Raw genomic sequence first — 20,785 nt, 5'->3', positions numbered from 1 at the left:
TCACATGCTTACTGGCTAAGGTTGCGACAGGGGAAACGTTCATCTTGAGACTTGTCACGGTAGCTACGTCCACCGTTTAACTGTCCACAGCTGAGTTAGAGGTTAGCAATAAATTAGCAAGGTGATTGACGTATAAACAAGATAAACCATACTCTAAATGAATATTTTGAAAAAGAAGAAAAAAAATGAGATAATAGATTCTTTTGGAGCGTTAATATGTCACTTGGGTTATATTTACTTTTTACCTCTTAGCTAGCTAGAGACTCATGTTAGGTTAATATAACACATTTGCAAAGAGAAGATGTATGATGAGGACAAATTGACCTTAGAAACCGTATCGACTATTGATTGATTGATCATACTTTATTCATCCCGAGGGATCGGCCAGTAGCCCTCACGCCGATCGTCACAAAATGCTTTGAGAGGCTGATTATGGCCCACATCAAAGCTACCATCAGTGTCACTTCAGACCCACACCAGTACGCCTACCGGAAGAATCGATCCACAGAAGATGCCATCTCTTCTGTGGTTCACACCACACTCACCCACCTGGAGCATTCCTACGTCCGTCTGCTCTTCGTGGACTTCTCACCCGCTTTTAACACAGTCATCCCACAGACACTTGTCGACAAATTACTGACTCTGGGACTGAGCTCCTCTCTCTGTAACTGGGTTCTGGACTTCCTGACCAACAGACCGCAGTCTGTGAGGATCCACAATGTCTCTTCATCTTCCATAGTCCTCAGCACTGGCTCCCCTCAGGGGTGTGTGCTAAGTCCCCTCCTGTTCACGCTGCTTATATATGACTGCTCACCCATCCATCCAGGCTGTCATATTGTAAAGTTTGCGGATGACACAGCTGTGGTTGGTTGCATCACAAACAATGATGAGACCGGCTACAGGAAGGAGGTGGAACACTTAGAGGAGATGATTGTGGACTTAAGGAGAGGAGGACACACACACACACCCCTGCACATCGGAGGATCTGCAGTTGAAGTAGTACCCAGCTACAAGTACCTGGGTATGTACCTAGATAGCGACCTCACATGGAAAAACAACACTTCCAGCCTGATCAGGAAGGCTCACCAGAGGCTGTACTTCCTAAGGAGGTTGAGGCGTGCGGGACTCGAGAGCTCAGTCCTCATCTCCTTTTACAGATGTGCGGTGGAGAGTATTCTGTGCTCTGGCATCAATGTGTGGCACGAAAACTGCACTGTGGCAGAGAGGAAAGCCCTACAGAGGGTGGTGAAGGCTGCTCAGAGAGTGGTTGGAGGCAGCCTCCCAACCGTCACATACATATACACCTCCAGATGCAGGAAGAGGGCCACCTGTATCATGAAGGACCCCACTCACCCAGCACATCCACTCTTTGTCCCGCTCCCCTCAGGCAGGAGGCTGAGGAGCATTAAATGCAAAACAACCAGACTGAGAAACAGCTTCATTCCAGAAGCTGTGAGACTCCTCAATGCATAAATGGACAGGAACTGCTATTGTAGCACTTTAATCACTACTGACACTACTGACACTGTCACTTTATCAATGCTGGCATCATGCCCTTTGCTGCTAAAAGTATTTATTTATACCCATATTTATACCTACACTCTATACCCATACTCCATACTGGTACTCAGGTTGTTGCACTCTAGTTATTGCATTATTTATCGTGTTTTTTTTTTTTTATCACTTGTTATTCTGTTTGTATAAAAAAACAAAACAAACTATTATTTATTACTTAAAAAAAAAAAAAAATTCTGTATCTTTATTATCTGCATTATTTTGTTTCTTTTCGCTCCGGGACTGTGTGTACATAATTTCGTTCCACCTCATGTTAACATGTGATGCGAATGACAATAAAGCTCCTTGAACCTTGAACCTTGAACCTTGTATACATAGAAAATATGTGCAAAAGTCTGTAGACCTAACAGGGTTAGATCCATAGATTTTTGGACAAAGATACAAAGTTTACACCACCACAGTGGATTTTAAATCAAACAATTGAGATGTGACTGAAGTGCACACTTTGAGCTTTAATTCAAGCTATTAACTGTTTAAGAATTTTGGTAGTTTATATAAATAGTAAGTTGTCAAACTAACCAAATTTAAATATATTTCACATTTCAGTGATAGCGCTTTGCAGTCAGTCACTCCCTGAAGACTAGAATGCTTGACCATCATGATCCATCAAATGCTGTGTCTCCTTCTTCTAGATGCTCTACCAGGCTTTTACTGCAACCTCCTTAAGTTATTTCATGTTTGCAGGTCTTCAGTTTAATCTTTAGAGCCTGAACTCCTGATCCCATGGCTTCTGCAGGTCTTGTAAGACATTCCATGAGAAACTATATTGACATGATTTCATCTCGCCTATTTGCAACAAATTTCTTGAACTACATCCCAAAGGTGCTCTTCAGGATACAGAATGATTTAGACTACTGAAGTCACCCCAGTTCATTGGCATACTGATGAATCCAGTTTAAGATATCATTAGGACACTTTGGGACACTGTGCATTATTTTGCTTAAAGTAACTATTGTAAGATGGCAAACAGTGTGCACAAAAGGTATGCACATGATCAGCAACTGTAACTCAGACAAGCTGTGGCATTCAAACTATGATTTATTTGCGTTAACGAGCCCATTTGTGCCACCACCAACAGCTTAGATTGTTGACACAAGAGTCCATGGATTTGTGGACATGACGCCAGATTCTGAGTGTACCATCTGGAACCTCAATACAGAGATGTTTTTCCCAGTCTTCTACTCTCCCCTTTTTTGATTCTCTGCCCACTGCCACTTCAGATTTCTGTTATTGGATAACAAGAATGGAACTTCAAGTAGTGCAAATGTGTAGTACACACATACATTAATACATGAAGGCAGCTACTTAGTCTTGGTATTCCTGAAATGCAAACAGTATTAAGGTAATGTTTTTGTTTAAAAAAATTATAAACTCAAAAATGTTTAATTTTTTTAAACTCCATTAATGTATGGTTGTTCTATGGGTTTTATAGTTATCTGAATAATCTATTCTGGGCCTGATTAGCATTCTAGACATGTGCCCAGGTCATCCAAGAGGTAAATAAAAAATACCACAATTAAAATTGTAAACTATCAAATTTGTTTTTAATCATAACAAAATGATATAATTGGTAGAATACAGTATTCTATATTTTATCTGCCCCTTTCTCCCCTCTGGCACTGAGGCTAGTAGTCTCTCCCAAAGTTAGCTACAGTAGTATGATACTTCCAAAATGAATGAATGGGAATGAATGGAAAAAGAAGTGATGATTAACTTTTATTAAAATCTCTAATTTTTATTAAACCAATTCAGGATGAAAACATTGCTATTGACTTAAAAGTTGTTGAAGCATTCAGTAAAAATTGCTGTGATTGTGTTTTATGACCTGAAATTTGGTGGGATCCACGCTGCACTTAGTACCTGCAGAGCAGAAGCAAGTATCCAGTTCTACCTGTGTTATTATTATAATTACTATTATATGTTTATTATAGTTATTATTTTTTGACAAAGAAAAAAAATCCATCCCAAATTACTTTTCTCACAAAAAGTCTTCTGAGCTTTACTTCATTGTTGTTTCGACACTCCTCCGGGAGTGGGACTATGGTACTGCAAGAGTCAGAGGGAAAACAAAGAGAGAGTGAAAAAATGAGAGATGAGATGTTTAAGGCACACAAAATGTCCTTAAAAATGAGTTAATTACTTTCTCACTGGACTACATGTTGTCACAGCTGAGGTTGAGTCTAAGCTGGAAGGATCAGCACCACCTGAGCATGCCTCCAGCCAAGCTTCCTGAGGGTCTCTGTCACCTTCGCTAGCCTCCTGGCAAGCCACAAGAGGTGTACTATTGACAGTCCCCAGTGAGTTGCTGCTGGATTCTTGTTTGGCCACCTGACAAACTCCATCCTAGCCTTCAACCATGTCACCTGAGGGTCTCCATGGCCAACGTGGACCTCCGTCCGAACCACCTGAGGGCCTTCATCATCGAGCTGGCTTACAGAGCTTCCTGTTTCCCTGAATCTACAGAGATTCCTTTGCTCCCTGTTTCTTGGTCTGGAATTGGCCTGGACTTTCTTTTCTTCAATAAAGGTCAGTTTTTCTTTATTCAACGTCACCTTCAAATCTGCATTTGAGTCCGTGCTCTTCATTCCTTACATATTGTGACAAAAAAATTATAGCAATAAACAAGGAACAACACAAAGACCAACACTGTAGCTGTAGCTCTTTTGTTATATGACTGGAGATAATATTCATGCTATAGTATGACATACACAAAATAATTTATCAGCACTGAGCATGTAATCAGCAGACAAACTCAAAGGCCCTGATCTCAAAAGTCACATTTGAAAATTCCATTTTTGTTAAGACTGAGATGAGCAAAACTCTGAGGTTTTCAGTTAGCGCGCTCTCTCCATTGGAAAACCCAATCTCTTACAGAAGTAACTGACTCTGGGCTCAGCATACCCAGGATATGTCCCGTTGGCCTCTCACTCTGACAATTGACAATCATGTTTAGAGGTCACATGGAGGTAGTCCTGAACTCGATCAGTCAATCTAGGGTTGTTTAATCACCTTATGAGCATTTCTGAATAAAATAATGGCAGTACATGACTATCAAGAAACATGGACAGATCTACTGGAAGCAGAGGTGCACGTTTTATAAATGCAAGAAAATATAAATGTTGGTAAAATACAGTTCATCAAGTTGTAATAATTAAATGCAAATACAGCACTGTGTATGATGGGAAATGTGCTTTATATGTAGGCCTACTGTAGGTTAAATAACCGAGTCACAGAAAAATCTAACTATAATTAAAATTGTGCATTCTATTCAATTAATATTGTGCTTAAATGACTGCAGTATAGGTTTAGCTAGCTGTAGCCACAGGCGAAAGACTATAAGGACAGGAAAGACAGACGGCACAAAAACTTATAGTATCTTGCTGGTGTGCTAAACTGCTTGATCGCCAGTTAAGAAATTCTGGTGAAGGAAGCTGACTGACGTTGTTTGGCAACCTATAAAAGTTGATTTAGGGATATATTTCGTCAGGTGGTTATTTAAAAGCCTAGCTAACTTCTGTTTACAAAGCAAAAGCATTACTTGTTACAATGAAAAATGTATTTAAATCATTTTCAATTTTAAAGTTTCAAAAAGCTATATACAATGTCAGTCCTACAAGCTACTTTAAGGTGATGTTGAAGCTTGTACTGTAGGATGATGCTGTTCTGGGAGTTACTGTAAGTGTCCAAAATATGCTCACCAGCATCAGTGATGATCCATGCAGTACTAACAACATGGTGATTCAAAGCTGGAATACAGTACTCTTATCACTCATGCTGAAAACTGCACATAACATCACTGTTTCTATAAGTATAATAATCTTTTTTTCTATTTTGTTAAAATGGCTTCAAACTAAAAATGTGACATACTATAGCCGCTGATGCACAATTTTTCAATTTTGCATATGGTAATTTGTGTCTGCTCATCTTTATCTATATTTAGTATGACTCATCTGTATGAATTTAGCTCATACGATTGTAAAGCAATGATGCATGCATTCCCTTATATTTTCTTCTGTGTATGAATAATTGATCTAATGTTTTTTAGAGACACTATCTGTTACATCTGCCCTGGTTTGCTGAAGTCTCCCCACAGCTAACACTGGCATTTTATCTTCTGACCTTTGATGGTGTTTTTTTTATGTTCATTCTCTTCAAACTTAAAAAGAAAACTGCCCCAAGTCTCTGTTACTGTCACCTAAATGCAAACTGTGTTATCATGTTGGCTGTGTTGTCACTCCTTATCTGCTTTTTCACTGCTGGTGATCAACAGAGTTGGGTCGAGCAAGTCTCTGCCAGGTCATATCGCCTGTATAGCTCAAATGGACTATCTGCAGAGGCACGAAAGACCTTGTCATGAAAGTGTGCATCAACAGCTACTTTAACTAGATCAAGTAATTTAAAAAGCGAATTCATATGTGAAGGTGATTAACCAGTTTTTTATTTTAACAGTTTAAAAACATCTGATTCAGATATCATATAAAATGTCAGACATTTGAGTTCATACGGTACTGATTATTATATTACAGAAAGCTTTACTGGATACTAATATCGGGCATACTAGAGCAATAGAGCATTGGGGGCTTCAGCATAAAAGCCCCCCCCCAAACATTTTAAAACCCAGAATGATTAGATTGCCAGAGCTAAAGAGAGAACTACTACTAGTCCCAAAAATGAGTAGGTTACAGGAATCCTATTTCTGCACTCAACAAATAAATAAAATGGACATTGAAGGAAAGTTTGCCATTAAAAAAAAGAAACAGATCAACTCTGGGATCATAGAGCATATGTATCTATGTATCTATCTGTGCATTTTTTCTTTTTCATTTTCAGTTTGCGGCTCTACCTAAGCTCAATCTCAGCATGATTAACCTATGAGCAATCAGTTAGCAAACATAAAACTAGTGCGATCACTCTTCAATCATTGTTTTTCCTGGTAGCATGGAGGTTGCTATCCTATTTTAACTCTGATCTGACTGAAAGCTAAGAGTCAAGAATTTACCAAGTCACTAGTCTGGACCACTCAAATCTGAATGATTACACTGGCTTAAAAACATCTATATTCATGTGTGTTAAAAATGACAACTGCGCAGAGATTTGGCTGCATTTAAAAGTACAATGATCAGTGAAATATTTAAATACAGTGAAGGCAGCATTTAGCACAAAACACCACTGTACTTAATGCACTTTCAGAATACTGGTGTCATGTTTGATGACTCTGAGACTCTTGAGACTCTGTTAACAACATTTAGTATTCAGAGTATTCACAGTTTTGCAAGAGTTTATTGTGTCCAACATGGCTTAACAAAACTATGAGAATTAATACAAAACACAAAATGTCAGTAGAAAAGATGAAAAGAAGAAAAGAAAAGACTCCCCTTGTTGGATTTAGACTGTATAATTTTAAAAAGCTTGTTTCTCATGGCGAGATCTTGTCAGGTGACAGACCTCTAAAAAATTGAAATTATAGTCTGCCAGTGGGAGTAGAAATTATCTCTTCTGAATCCAGATTTCCCTTTGTCACGCTTCAGGAAAGATGAATGCCCAGATATCACATGAAGCTGCCTTTCGTAATTTTCCCCCTCTCCTTTTTTTAAATAACCAAACATGTCACCTGCTGCAGGAGTAAATTAATTGGTTTTGAGTTTGAAACACAAGTAGTAAAAGAATTCTGCCTTATGCCTTTTGAAACTGTTCTTTTGTTTTTAGTCAAGGTTGGACTTTATATTAAAGTCTGATGGGAAGAAGCTGGGAAACCAGCCTATGTAGGTAACAACAAAGTTACCCACATAGTTAGAAAATAGTTATAGATAGTTAAACTAAATATAATGAAACTAGTTCAACACTAATCTCCAAGAGCCCCAGAAACAAAAGGCACTTTTGGACTGCAGAAACACCTGTTCTTGTAAATTGGAGCTACACAGTAGAAATAAAACTTAAATGAAGTACTGGCCCACCTACACATTACACCTGTAGGGGCCATGATGCCATAGAGCTCCCAGAATACATCTTTTGTGGTGATGTTACAGCCAGAGGAGGTTGGGAACTTGGCATCTATGGAGTCAGCACAGTGTTGGTGACTTTTACACACTATATTTGCTCTGTAACTCTATGTGGCTCTATGTGGTCTGCCACTTCATTGCTGAGTTTCTGTGGTTTCATTTCCACTTTCCAATTACACCATTTAGTTATTGTAGAATATTCAGGAGGGAAGACACTTAACCAGTTGTTGCAACAATGGCATCTTTTACTTTTAAATTCACTGAGCGCTTTAGAATGACCCATTTATTTACAAATGTTTGTAAAAGCAGACTGATTTTATACACCTCTGGCAAAGGGACTCAGAACATCTGAATTCAAAGATTAAGAGGTATGTCTCAGTACTTTTGCCCTCATAGCGTAGTTCCTGTAATTCTTGAAGGAATTTCCCTCTTTTTTGTTAGTCTGTAGTGAAACATTCCTAAAACCTGTTTTTTGGGGACATTCTAGATCCTGGTTTGGAAAAACAAATCAGTGCGTCAAAAGCAAAATTTTCCACTTGCATTGCCCATGTTGCTATAATTTAAAAAATAAATTCATAAATAAAAAGACCACATCCACTGTCTGTGAGAAGAGCTGTAGCGTCACAACTTTGCTGCTCTGTCTGCGTCACACAAAGGACAATAATGTGCAGCATGTGGATAGAGCTACACATTAAACACCAACTCCCCTCCTCCTTGTGGGTCCAGTTGCACACTCAAACTCTGTTGTCATAATGAAAACCAAGCACCACGACAAAGATACGATACGCATCCTCAATACTGTTGCTTTTGTACTGTAATTCTAATTGTGCAAATGCAAAGCGACATCACTGTATCTCATGGGAAGCCTGACAGCAGGCATTCACTCTCAGTGAGTACCAAAACTCTAAAGTTGCCTAAAACAACACATTATTTCACAAAGCCCAAACTATCCAAATGGTTTGACTGAACACCTTGTAACTGCAAATATGTCTTCATAATTTTGATGAATCTACTATAACAATAAAGAAATACAGTGGTCTGCTATGCTGCCTTTGTCACATTGGTGTAATTCTTCTTGCAGCAGCCCCTGCTGTGGGATCCAACGGATGTCTACAATACTATGTGATTAGCTTTGCTGGCTTCTGGGAAAACATGTCCACCCTTCTTTCTGGTTCAGTGCCTTTGCTTACATCTACCCACTAACATCTTGTGGTCAGCCCATCACACCTCTGCCAGGAAATGTCAACAAAGTGAAAAACGCAAAGCCGCAGAGCGCTTCAGCACATTTGTATGCAGTGACACATCCAGCTGCACATGCATACAGTGAGACTCACTATAAGTGGAGAGAGCGAGAGGCAGTGAAAGAAAAAAAAACATACATGAAAAGCTGGTCTCCTTCCTCCTCTCCAGTCTGAGCATGTACAGAGATTTCTATTCCCTAAGCTCGATGCCTCCACTTTTGATCCTGTCAGCTCTGAGCGGCTCTCTCGGACGGGTCACAGGATGAGAGCTTTGGGCCTGCCTCCTCCACAGGGAAGAAACCTGGACCTCAAAGAGAGGTCAGAAAGAAAAGCTCAGACTCTAGGTCCTTGGGGAGAAGAGACAGACTGCTTATCGAGGGCTTATCAAGCCATGGAGAGCTATATGCACAGTCAGGCCTCCGAGATTAGGTATTAAAACTGAAGTAGTATGAGGGCGAGTGAAAGGGATGGGAGGGTGAAGAATGGGAGGAAGAGGGAGTAATGGGTCAGTAAGGGAGGGTTGGGTCTCGGAGGGAGAGAATAAAAGGGATTAGTTTTAGATTAGATGAGCTTCATTGTCATCAAGGCAGAAACTTCTTTGTCTCTTTAATCAGTTTCTCCCCCTCTTTCTCAAAACAGAGAGGAAGAACAAGTGAGAATTGTTGGGATAAGATTTAATTCCATTCCAAGGCTATAAACACTTGAGGGGCAATTTAATTTTCATTAGGGTCCCTGATGCTCATCAACAAATCCAATATGTTTGTAGAGCTTCACAGGGACTCACTGGCTCACACTGGCACCTCAAAAAGCAGGAGGCTGAGGTTGAGTATACATATACCTACGATGTTCTACTATGTTCCACATTTTATTAGACAAGCAACTATAGAAGTAGAAAAAAAGTGGGTTAAAAAATATGTAAATTTGGAAAATTTTTCAGTAAAAAAAATGCATTTTTTTAAATTCCAAATTAAGTGTTGATACCACAACATGTATCTGTGTCCATGCTATAAATTAAAGAGAATAAACCATCATAAAGCAAGGCAGACTAACAAACAAGCAAAAGCTGTTTTTTCCATCCATCCATCCATTTCCTTCCACTTATCCTGGGCCAGGTCGCAGAGACAGCAGCTCCAGCAGCCCCAGTCACCTCCTCCAGCTTTTTCAAGGGAACACCAAGGCATTCCCAGGCCAGCCGAAAGATATAGTCTCTCCAGCATGTCCTGGGTCTGCCCTGGGGCCTCCTCCCGGTGGGACATGCCCAGAACAACTCACTCAGGAGAAGCCCAGGAACCACTTCAACTGGCTCCTTTCAATGTGGAAGAGCAGTGGCTCTATTCGGAGCCCTTCTTGGGTGGCAGAACGTCTCACTCTAACGCTAAGGGAGAGGCCAGCCACCCTTTGGAGGAAGCCCATTTCCACTGCTTGTATCCGCAATCTTGTTCTTTCAGGTCACTACCCACAGCTTGTGACTATAGGTGAGGGTGGGAACATAGACCGACTGGTAAATTGAGAGCTTCCCTTGTCTCTCCACTACAACGGACTGGTACAGCGTCTGCATCACCGCAAGCGCAGCCCCTATCTTTCTGTCTATCTCCTGCTCCCCTCACTTGCATGAGCAAGACATAAGATACAACTCCTCCAGTTGGAGCAGGAATTTCATCCCTTACCTGGAGTGGGCACTCCACCCCTTTCCAGCTGAGGACAATGGCCTCAGATTTGGAGGTGCTGATTCTCATTCCCACCGCTTCACACTTGGCTACAAACTGTTCCAGTGCAAGCTAGACGCCATCACCTGATGAAGCCAACAGAACCACATCATCTGCAAAAAGCAGAGATGAGGTTCTGAGACCACCTAATTGCAAGCCTTTTGCCACTTGGCTACGCCTAAAAATTCTGTCTATAAAAATTATGAACAGAATCGTTTACAAAGGGAAGCGCTGGTGGAATCTAACACCCACTGGAAACAATTCTGACTTACTGCTGGCTATGTGGACCAATCTCCTGCAACAGTTGTATTAGGCTCATATGGTCTGTAACAATGGGCCAGGCACCCATACTCCTGAAGAACCTCCCACAGGACACCCTGAGGGACACGGCTGAATGCCTTCACAAAACACATGTGGACTGGTTGGGCAAACTCCCATGCCCCCTCAAGTATCCATGAGAGGGTAAAAAGCTGACTAAACCACATTGTTCTGACCAACCGACGGGCACTTTTTTCCAGCACCCTGGCATAGATGTCCCAGGAAGGCTGAGGAGTATGATCTCCCTATAGTTGAAGCACACCCACTGGGGGAACCACAACAAAAGCTGTTTTTTTTTTAACATCACATTGTCATATTATTGCATGTGTTAAAGTTTATGCCTATTATGCCTTAAAATTACTTGTTTTTTCTCTGACTAACATGACCCCGATGAAGGCCACAGGCCGAAACGTGTTGGTCAGTTAATACAGTTGTTCGTCTTTGCTGGAGTTCCTGCGTTGTTAGTTTCTCATCCTCTCCATGCACCTTGGAATTAGGTGAAGTTGTGGCAGAAATTTTTGTTGCTATCTAACATAGCCATGATAAGCTAGCTCTAGTTCTCAAAGCCTTGAATAAAAACGGGATAAAAAAAAATATAGATGGAGTAGGGTGTCAGAACCACAATATTCGATGAATGGTACACATTTTAACTAATGAACAAATCAAAAGAGTGATGTTTTGTTTTCAATATTTTTATTGCTTTTTGCAACAGCATACAAAGGTTTGTTTTCCCCGTAATATGCTGTAGTAATAGAAACCCTTTCCCCCACCCTCACCTCCCACCCTGCTCTCTACCAAACCTACAACAAACAAAAAAAAAACAATAAAAGGAAAAACAAAACACATAGAATATATATACATTTGTACAATATGTGGTATTTATACAACTTCAAGACATGAACAATAAAAAAAAAATAGCTAGCATATACTAAACCATTTTCTCCTCATCCACATTTCTGCAGGAGTTGTCCGATGTTTACTTCTTTTATAAAGTTTTTAAATGGCTTCCAAATTTCATCGAAATATGTTAACTTGTCTTTTAGAAAATACGTTATCCTTTCCATTGCCATACACTGTGCCAAAGAATTTATCCAAGCCCCAATAGCAGGAGGATCTAATTTTTTCCAATTTAATGCAATCATACGTTTTGCCTGTAATATACAATAATCCATAAACACAATTTGATGGGTTCTTAGTTTAAGATTTTTAGAATACACATGTAATAACAACATTTCTACATCTAAAACAATCTTTTTATTCAAAATTTGGTTTATTTTGTTCATCACCTCCTGCCAAAATGCACGGATAATTCTGCATTCCATATACAGTGAAAAAATGTTCCACGGGCTTCTCCACATTTAAAACATGTATCTGGAATTCTATTATTATATTTGTTCAATTTCACCGGTGTTATATATAATTGCATGATCCAATTGTATTGTAATAACTTTAAGTTACTATTAATCGATAGTTTTGTGATTTTAAGCAAATTAACTTCCATGTCTCCTCAGAAATATTGATATTTAGGTCCTTTCTCCAAGCTACCAACTTAGAAACTGATGTTTCTAGAGAGGCAGATACAATCCAGTTATAGAATGTTGAAATTAAACCTTTATTACCACCTTTTTTCACCATTAACTCTCTAACTTACTTAACTGGGGAATGTTGAGAGACTGATTTTGCATGGAAGAAATGAAGCTTCTAATTTGTAAATACTTAAAAAGTGTTTTTGGGGAATTTGAAATTTAGAAACTAAATCCTCAAATGAAACCATTACTCCATCACAAAAAGATCACCCACTTTCTTAACACCTTTTTCTGCCCAACCCTGGAACCCTACGTCCAGGTTTCCTGGTACAAATAAGGCATTTCCCAAATAGGACTAAACTGAGAGATTATTCTTAATATTCATCATTTCTTTTATTGTAAACCAAACTTCAATCATATTTTGGACTATAGGATTATTTGTTTCTTTCTTTAACTGTTTTGGCTGTGCAGAGTATAAATACAAATTTAATGGCATTTTAAGAGAATTTGCTTCCATCCCCACCCAAGACGGGGTATTTTGGGATGAAAAATAAAACATTATTGTCCTTAGTTGAATAGCCAGATAGTACCAGTGAAAATTGGGACATTTCAACCCCCTGAATCAAAGGGAAGATACAACAAAGACAAACGAATGCGGGATGCTTCTTGTTCCAAATGAACTCTCTAATTAATGATGCTAATTTGGTAAACAATCCAGCAGGAGGAGCCAGTGGGACATTTTGAAACACATACAACAGTTTAGGTAATACATTCATTTTAAGAACACTTATCCTTCCAATAATAGATAGTGGTAAACTTATCCAACGCTCCAAATCTTTAGAAATTTTCTGTAGAATTGTATTATAGTTAATTGCCACCGTATCTTTTAATGAAGGAACTATTTTGATGCCCAGATAAGTGAGTTCAGAATTAACAGTAAAGCCAGATATATTCTGACTTACGTTTTGATTATACCCTTGTTTAAGTAACATTAATGATGATTTTGTTACATTTACTTTATACCCTGAGAAGGCCCCAAACTGATCTATTAAATCCTTTATAGCAGGCACAGAAATTTTAGTTGCTTTAAAAATAATATGACATCATCAGCAAATAAAGCAATTCTATGCTCCTTTCTACCAATCCTAACACCTTGAATTTGTCCACTGGTTCTAACAGCTATTGCCAGAGGTTCAATAGCTAAAAGGAATAAAAGTGGAGATAAAGGTGAACCCTGCGGGCACCCTCTTTTAATGTCAAATGGTTCAGAAATTATCTCATTTGTCTTAACCTGAGCCACAGACTGACAGTGTAGTAGCTTGATCCAATGGAGAAATAAATTACCAAACCCAAATCTAACAATGACATCAAAGAGATATGACCGTTCGATTCTATCAAAAGCCTTCTCCGCGTCGAGCGAAAGAATGGCTGTATCTTCCTGTTCACTTTGATTATGAAGAATGTTGAGGACTCGTCTTACATTATGAAAACCCTGCCTATGTTTAACAAATCCATTTTGATCATCTCCTATAATAACTGGAAGAACACTTTCTAATCTTTTTATGAGAATTTTACAGATAATTTTAGTGTCTGTGTTAATTAAGCTTATAGGACGATATTTTCACACTTGTTATTTAGTTTTCCAGGTTTAGGAAGCAATATTATCAGGGACTCCCTTAATGAGTCAGTAAGATTACCAGTATTAAAACATTCTATATACATATCTAAGAGGGCTGTGCTAATTTATCTTTGAAGTATTTATAAAGGTCGATTGGCAATCCATCTGGACCAGCTGTTTTACCAGCATTTAAAGAATTTATAACATCAATAATTTCATCTATACTAATTTGCCTGTCAACATTTTCTTTGTCTTTGTCTGAAATTTTTGGTATATCAAGTTTATCTAGAAATAAAGATTGAATGCTAGCTGCATTATTGGATTCAGAGTTATATAACGTTTCATAAAACACTTTAAATGCATTATTTATCTCTAATGGGTCTACTATAATATTTCCATTTGAAGTTTCAAGTTTTGTAATTGCCTTTTCAGATTCCTGCTGTTTTATACGCCAAGCCAGGAGTTTGCTGGGTTTTCACCTTGGTCATAGAATTGTTGCTTTAATCTCAATAAATTTACAGCTGCTTTTTCACTTGTCATTTCATTATATTGCGTTCTCAATAGTAATAATTCTTTTACATTATACTCATTATTTTGGCCTGATTGAAAACTGATCTCTTCTAACATTTTTATTTTTTCTTCCAGATATTTTATCCTTTGATTTCTTTCTCTTGTTTTCTTACTAGAGTAGCTTATAATTTGCCCTCTTAAATATGCCTTAAAGGCCTCCCATCTCACACTTGCCGATGTTTGATCTGTATTGTGCTCAAAATATTCATTAATTTGCTTGCCTAAAAACTCAAGAAACTGTTTGTCCTGCATCCACTTCAATTGAAACCTCCATACAATTCGAGTTTTGATCAGTTTTGGCTCTATGAAAGTCAAAGTAACAGCTGCATGGTCAGATATTATTATTTCCTTATACTGGCAATCTTTTATATAATGAGCCAGCTCAGTTGATACCAAAAAGTAATCTATTCTGGAATACACTTTGTATGTACCTGACCAACAGGAATATTGTAACTTGGTTGGGTTTGATCTCGCCATATATCAGTTATATTTAACTCCTTCATAAATTGTCTAATCACCTTTCGTGTTCGATTATGGGTGTTATCCATGCCTGAAGATTTATCCTTCTGTGGGTTTAAAGTGCAATTTAAGTCCCCAGCAATTATATATTTACCTTGCAAGTCTGAAATTTTAAGAAATAAATTGCTATAAAAGTTTGGGTTATCTTCATTTGGGCCATAAATATTAATTAAATTTAGTCTAGTAGATAGTAGATTACCTTGTAGTATTAAAAAACGTCCATTACAATCCTTAAGCACATGCTCAACGTGAAAAGGTATAGATTTGTGAATCATTATCATGACGCCCCTGGAATTGGAGGAGTAAGGTGCTGAAAAGATCTGACCTGGCCATCTACGTTTCATTCTATTTGTCTCGCTACCTAGCATATGGGTTTCTTGTAGGAACACAATTTTGGCTTTTAATTTCTTAATCCTACTAATGACTTGTTTTATTTTTACAAGCTTACGCAGACCTCTGCAGTTCCAAGAAACACAGTCAATCAATACTTCTGCCATATATATTCACATATGTTAAAGCTGTACTATTAAATAAATACACACATATATATACAAAAGAAAAGCAATGTACCATGTTAAGAATTTACTGATTTGAGAGAGCAACCTTCCCACATCCCAGCCTGTGTAAGAACATACAGGCATCCCTTAACCCCAAAAATACTTCCGCCCTCTTCTTGGAACATGTCCACCCTAAACCGAGGAGCTATTCACCCGCGTTTAGCAACAGTTGTTAAAGTAATTACAATTAAATAAAAAATATTTAACTAAAGAAACTAATAATAATAATAATAATAATAATAGAAATAAATCCACCTTGTCAAGTTTTTACTCTCACACATTTGACACAATAAGTGAAATTACTAGTAACTCTTGTTAAGAGATCTAAACAACCAATGTCTAACCCATCTTTGTATAACAACCCTTTGGCAATATAATAAATTGTTCTGTCCAGTGTGGTTCGTAAATACAGCTAGAACAGAATTAGTGATCTACCATCATATACCTTATCAAACATCTTGTACTTGATTGAGGTTCTTAATGTAGGCGTCCACGTCCGCTGGTGTATCAAATACATGCGTACGTTCCTCGTTGGTCAAAAGCAGCCTCGCTGGATAGATGATCCGATGTTTCCACAGTCCAATCTCCCGCAGCTTCTTCCTCACACCATCATACTGACGCTGCTGTCTATATGTTTCTGCAGGCAGGTCCGGCAAAAAGGCTATCTTGTTGTCCTTATACGTCAGTTCTTTTGTCGTCCTAGCGGCTTTCATGATGCATTCACGATCTCTGTAACTTAAGCACTTAATTATAAAAGTTCTCGATCGGTTTGCAATAGAGCTTTGATTTGTGATTATCCTGTGCGCTCTCTCCAGGACAGGAGAGGGAATTTTCAAAATATCCGATATAAACTTCTCCATGAAAGCACGTGCATCTGTACCTTCTTCTTTCTCAGGTATACCGAGGATTCGGATGTTGTTACGCCGACTTCTTCCTTCCAAGTCCTCCACCTTTTTAGACAGAAATTTGGCCTGTCTTTCAATGCATTCCATATCATTTTTCAGTAAGGTAATTTCGTCCTCCGCATTGGAGATTCTTTTTCAGCCTCGTCAAGTCGCCGTCCACAATTTTGTATATCAGCTTGAACAGCTCCTATTGCTGACATAATACCACCCATTTCAGTGTGAAACTCTTGCTTGAACAATCGAATGGCGTTCAAAAGGTCCAAGGAAGAAGGCATTTCTGGGTTTGCGGGTTGCTTTTCTTGTTCGTGTTCATGCATGACGCCCATCTGCCCTTCCTCCATCCCGCTTTCGTCCTGTGCCTCAGACGTAGATTTTTGTTTGTCCTTGTTCAGTTTTTTAGGCATGTTAACGTTCTCAAATGTTCCCAAACGAACTGTGTCAAAGACGTAAGTTCTATTTTGGATTTACAGAGAGTATTTAACGAAAAGACAACTGAGCACGCGAAACACGGGTCTCCTCACTTTGCCGCCATTACCGGAAGTCCACTTAAACCAGTGATGTTTTGTTAGTTTAAATGTAAAGATTCAGACCCTACACTGGTGCAGTGGGTTCTGGCAATGCCCAGCCTCATGTGGTGAGAGTATGCAGACAGTTCCTGCAGAATGAAGGAATTGATACCACTGACTGACCCCCACATTCACCTGACCTGAATCCAGCAGAGCACCTCTGGGACATTATGTTTTGGTACATTCAACACCAGCAGGTTGGAACTGAGTTCCAACCTGCTGGTGTTGGAGTTGGAGCTCAGTGATGCACTGCTGCAGATCTGGGATCGTCAAATCGCCCGTTCAACAAGTGAAAACATGAAGAAAATCAAGCTTTGTAGCTGCTCCCATCCACTGCTGTTTGTCTACACAGCTATAGCATTATTTGTGTGCCTCTATTCTGAGCGCACATAAAAAATTTTTGCAAGTGCAAATATTGGATGTTGAGGAGCAAATTATTTTGAGCGAACAAAATTCAGTGCTGTGTGCAAGAAATATATTTCAGTGTTTGCTCTTATTATTGCGATTTTCTGTTAGTATGTTTAATTATTTTATTTTAAAATATATATATTTTTTAAGACCATTGTTGGTTTTAATCTAGTTTAAACCAAAACACTCCACTGGATTTAGCTAGCGAGCTGATTGGAGACCGTAACAGCCAATCAGAATTTTTGCATGCATGTCTGTGATTGGTTGGTGTTGTGGCACACTTATAACGGTGTACAGAAAGAGTTAAGCATCCAGGGAGCAGAGATGTTGAGAGTGACACTGAGAGCAGGTCCACCAATGTCTGTCAGAAAACAGCAGAGATCTAAACAAGAGCAAATGCCAACAACTGAGTGAGAGGGGCTGTTATTGTTTGTGTGTGTATCTGGATAATTGCAAACACTGAAATACATTCCTTGCATGCAGAGATGAATTTTTTTTCACTCAAATTAAACTTTTGTTTACTCAAGTTAATTTTCTCCTCAACATTTGCACTTGCAAATTTTTTTCATGTGTGCTCAGAATAGAGGCACAAAAATAACACCATACACAGCAACAAAGCTTCATTAAAGCTACCTGCAGACGATTAATATAAAAGCATATGTATGAAGATGACCTTTTAACTTCGTCTGACAGTTTAAATTAGGCAGCTTGCTGAAGGCTGTTGGCAGCTGTCCTACTTTCTATCACAGTGATACCTATAACAAGTAAAATGGAGTAGAGAGGTGGTCTTTTTTGCCTCCCACTGATTAAGAAAACATTTCAAGAAGACAAAGTAAAGGCTGTTTTATTTTATGCCTTAGTTTAGGTTGTACATATTCCTTATTTTATTTGACATTATTGCCCTGGTGATTATTTATTTAGTTTTTTGAATTTCATAAAACATTTGCTTTAAAAAAAAAGTTAGTTTATCATACCATGCAAATACAATGAAATATTGAAAACACTGCAAATGAGAAGACCTGTATTTTTCTGTTTTGAGTGTTTATTATTGTGCATTAATAAGACAAAGGTATTTTTTACGTGACTAATTAATGGAATATTCAATAGAATCCTTGGTTACAAAAATAATATATAAAAACCTAATATAAATAATATATTAAAAATAAATGGTGCCAAACAGGCTGGTAGTATATAAAGTAGCCTGTTTGGCACCAACAATCATACCACCCATTTACCATGTACATAAATCACCTTTGTTTCTCACTCTGATGCTGTCTACATGCCTTAATGTATTGACTTACTTTCATGTGATTGGCTGATATAATATTTGTGTTAATGAGCAGTGGAACAGATGCACCCAACAGTGGCCAGTGAGTGTAGAAGCAGTCTACGCTGAGATCATGGAAGTGACATTTTTCTAAATGTTTTATAAATCAGATACCACCGTTATTCCTTGTATTCCATTACAGTCCTGGAGACACAAAAATTATTTTTTTATTGCACACTAAATCTAACTCAAACAGACACTGGATTCTTCATGTTGTTGACTGGTTCAATCTGCAAACTCCTCCTCACATCTCTAACTGATCACTTGGCTAACAGGGTAATAACATGGACTAAATGGCCCGCAACTCTATGTTGCACTTCATGATGAGACAGAGACTTACTCCTCTGTATAAGCACAGAAGGAAAGAAGAAAAGTGCAGCTCGTTCTAAGAAGCACACATGCACAGAAATCTCTCTGGTAGCCAGGACTAATGATGCCTGATTGGTTATAACAAAAAGATGCAACCAGAGCTGGATTTGGGCCAATTATATCATCTTTCCAGCAGGAAAAGCTGAAGTGGATATTGTGCTTGAAGAAACCAGCCAGAGAAAAAAAATGCCTGAGAGATACACAGATGTGAACATCAAATTGCATCAATATCAAGGCTGGGAGAGTGGAGGCCTCAGAGTCCTGGGGGGATTCAAAGAGACTGTTTTAGTAGCAAAGGGAAAACAAACATTCTCCTTGCGAGGAAGGCAGCGCACCAAAAGCTCAAAATAGAGACATCATTCCATACACCCCCCCAATTTGCACAAAAAAAAAAGACAAAGAGATGGAGCTACAGCTCTCAGTGTTTCTCCAAACTGATTAAAGTTTAAATGTTTTGATGAGGAAGGAATTCAAAGTGGACCAAAGAGTGTGAAAGCTGTCGCTCTCAGTTCCAGCATCTCATCCCAGTGTGTCTGTAACTGCAGGGTTTGTGGTTTTACAAAGCTTACTGTGCTTAATCCAACATGCTAACTGAGGCAGTCACACCAGAAAATCCTGTAACTACAAAACGCCTACGCTGCAGTCTTATTTCAGTCAAATCCTTTCTGTTTTCCACATGACAACTCTGTTTTGTGCATTTGTGTCTCATTCATCCTTCAGGACATGTTTATTGTTTATGTTTTATGCAGTTTGTGATCGTAACAAAGCTTTTTGGATCTTTAGCAACCTCATCAAGGTGTCAAAGGCAACTGGACTCGGTCTTAATGGACTGTAGCAGATTATAAGATCTAATAAAAAATATTTAACACATAGCGAGTAACTCTTATCTTTATTTATGATACATTTTTGCACATCATGTGCAAAAAGAAGTGTGTTTGATTGTGTAAATGATCATGTCAGAACATGCTTTTAGTATCAGAAGGTGAAGTTTCCTCAGGTAGCCTTAGAGGCTATTCATATTCAAGATGCACTTATTCTTCATCAAGATGAGCCAAGTCTGCACTTATGCACAGCAAATGCTACTGATAGTCATTAAAGTTTGCTGCCCTCAGTGCTAATTATGACAAACAAACAGATTAAGTATTAAGTATACACACACACACACACACACACACACACACACACACACCACATAATGAAAAACAGTTAAAATGACTACATCCAAAATAGAATAACTGCTGTTTTATGCAAGGCTTAGTCCACAAAGGAAAGCAACAGAGCATTTAATTACAGAGCAAAAATTTGAAATTGGCGTGTATAAAACCAAAAAATAAAGTTCTGTGTACAAGCCTGAGGTAACAATTAGCACAATTAAAATGCATAGATAGTAGCACACTGGAGGTCCTCACGAGCCCACTCTGTTCGGAGGAACCAACAGAAGACCATCCAAACTGTAATCAGTCCAAGGGTCTCATTTTGTCTGCTGCTGGGCTTTGGTCAACTTCAACTTCTGTTCTTTCCACCTGCAGCTGTTTTAAGTGATCTCATTAAGTCATTGTATTTCATTCTGCCGCCAATGTG

The sequence above is a fragment of the Oreochromis aureus genome, linkage group 17 (assembly GCF_013358895.1).
Source record: "Oreochromis aureus strain Israel breed Guangdong linkage group 17, ZZ_aureus, whole genome shotgun sequence".
NCBI classification, from domain to species: domain Eukaryota; kingdom Metazoa; phylum Chordata; class Actinopteri; order Cichliformes; family Cichlidae; genus Oreochromis; species Oreochromis aureus.
This window is presented reverse-complemented; position numbering follows the sequence as displayed.